Below are 2455 nucleotides of genomic sequence, written 5' to 3'. Positions count from 1 at the left end.
TAATCCTCCGCCTTGCGGCGCCGGCACACCAGGTTCTAGTCCTGGTCGGGGCACCGGATTCTGTCCTGGTTGCTCCTCTTCCAGGCCAGCTCTCTGCTGTAGCCAGGGAGTGCAGTGGAGGATGGCCCAAGTGCTTGGGCCCTGCACCTGCATGGGAGACCAGGAGAAAGCACTTGGCTCCTGCCTTCGGATCAGTGTGGTGTGCCGGCCGCAGCACGCCGGCCACGGCAGCCATTGGAGGGTGAACCAACGGCAAAGGAAGACCTTTCTCTCTGTCTCTCTCTCTTACTATCCACTCTGCCTGTCAAAAAAAAAAAAAAATCCTGGGACTGGCATTGTGGCACAATGGGTTAAGCCACTACCTATTATGCTGGCTTCGCAACTGGATGCTGTTTTGAGTCCCAGCTGCTCCACTTTCAATCCAGCTCTCTGCTAATGCATCTAGGAAAAGTAGCGGAAGATGGCCCAAGTGCTTGGGCACCTGCCACCCATGTGGGAGACCTGGATGAAGTTCCTGGCTCCTGGCTTTGGTCTGGCCCAGCCCCAGCCATTGTGGCCATTTGGAAAGTGAATCAGCAGATAGAACAGCTCTCTCTCTTTCTCTGTCTTCCCCCTAGCCCTGGAACATTGCCTTTCAAAATAAATAAGTAAATCCTTTTTTTAAAAAAATCCTAAAAATTTCACCAAGAAAGTCTTAAAACTAGTAAATGAATTCAATAAAGTCGCCAGATACAAAATCAACAAACAAAAATCTATCAAACCGTCTGAAAAAGAAATCAAGACAACAATCTCATTTCTAATACTTTGGAATAAAAATACCTAGTAATAACCTTAACAAAGGAGATGAAATTCTCTACAACGAAAACAAGAAAGCATTATGAGAGAAATTGGATTGGAAACAAATGGAGAGATAGGTGGTGTTCATGGATTGAAAGACTTCATGTCATCCAACTGTCTCTACTAACCAGTGTTTCTAGATTCAGTGCAATCTCTATCAAAGTACCAATGAAATTCTTCACAGAAGTAGAAAAGAAAAATAATTCTAAAATTCACGTGGAACCACAAAAGACTTTTTTATATAATTTTTTTTATTTGACAGATAGACAGTGAGGGAGAGAGACAAAGAGAAAGGTCTTCCTTCCGCTGGTTCACTCCCCAAATGGCTGCTACGGCCGGGGCTGCGCCGATCCAATGCCAGGAGCCAGGTGCTTCTTCCTGGTTTCCCACATGGGTGCAGGCTCCCAAGCACTGGGGCCATCCTCCACTGCCTTCCCGGGCCACAGCAGAGGGCTGGACTGGAAGAGGAGCAACCGGGACTAGAACCAGCATCCATATGGGATGCCAGCGCCACAGGCGGAGGATTAACCAAGTAAGCCACAGTGCTGGCCCCACAAAAGACTTTGACTAGCCAAAGCAGTCTTGAGCAAAAAGAACAACATTGGAGGAATCATAGTACCTGACTTCAAAATACATTGCAAAGCTATAGAGCATGGTACTGGCATAAAAACAGATACATGGATGAATAGAATAGGACTGAAAGACCAGAAATAAGACCATATAATTACAGCCTACTGATTTTAGACAAAGATGTCAAGAACACACACTGAGGAAAGTCTCCTTAATAAGTGATGCAATCTAAATGTACAAGATTGAAATTAGAACCTTAACTCTCACCACATATAAAAATCAACTCAAACTGGATGAAAGACTTAAATGTAAGATGCAAAACTATAGAAGTAGTAGAAAACAACATGAGACAAACATTCATGGCTTGGTCTGGCCAGAGATTGTTTTAGATAAGGCCTTGAAAGCAACAAGAGCAAAAAATATATAAATATATAATATTTATAAAATATAAAATATATAAAATAGGAAAAAGAACTAAAATAGTTTTCAAAAGATGACATACAAATGGCTAATAGGCACATTAAAAAAAAAACTCAACATCATTAGTCCTAAGGGAAATGCAAATAAAAAAATCTCCATGAATGTATTAGTCAGATTTTCATAACTACAACAAATACCTGAGACAGAAGCTTCTTAGGGAGGAAAGTTGATTTTAGCTTAGTTTTGGGGGTTCATAGTTCAAGACTGGGGGCAACATCATTTTGGCATCTGATGAGCGTGGTGGAGGTTCAGAATGCTTGTGGGGGGGTGCCCACAAGGTGAGGTATAATTACGAGACAATCTAAAATTTAAAAAACAAATGAAAACACTCTTGTTCTAAAGTTTGTTTCTCTCACTTCCCTCTCAGTGAACCAATTTAGGCACAAATTATTAACTGGCTCCCCAAAGCCACATGGTAGTAGCTAGTAATAGTTCTCAAAGTCCTGATTTCCACTAAAATACTTAATTCCTCGTGATGACAATGCGCCAAATGGGCTATAAAGTGTTAAGTCGAGTCCAGGTACTAAAGGAAAGATTTTTAAATTTCTTTTTCTTTTATTTGAAAGGC

The sequence above is a fragment of the Oryctolagus cuniculus genome, chromosome 9 (genome assembly GCF_051225735.1).
Source record: "Oryctolagus cuniculus isolate XC-2025 breed Fujian yellow rabbit chromosome 9, ASM5122573v1, whole genome shotgun sequence".
Classification (NCBI taxonomy): domain Eukaryota; kingdom Metazoa; phylum Chordata; class Mammalia; order Lagomorpha; family Leporidae; genus Oryctolagus; species Oryctolagus cuniculus.
The sequence above is the reverse complement of the archived record's forward strand: the minus strand, read 5'-3'. Positions refer to the sequence as shown.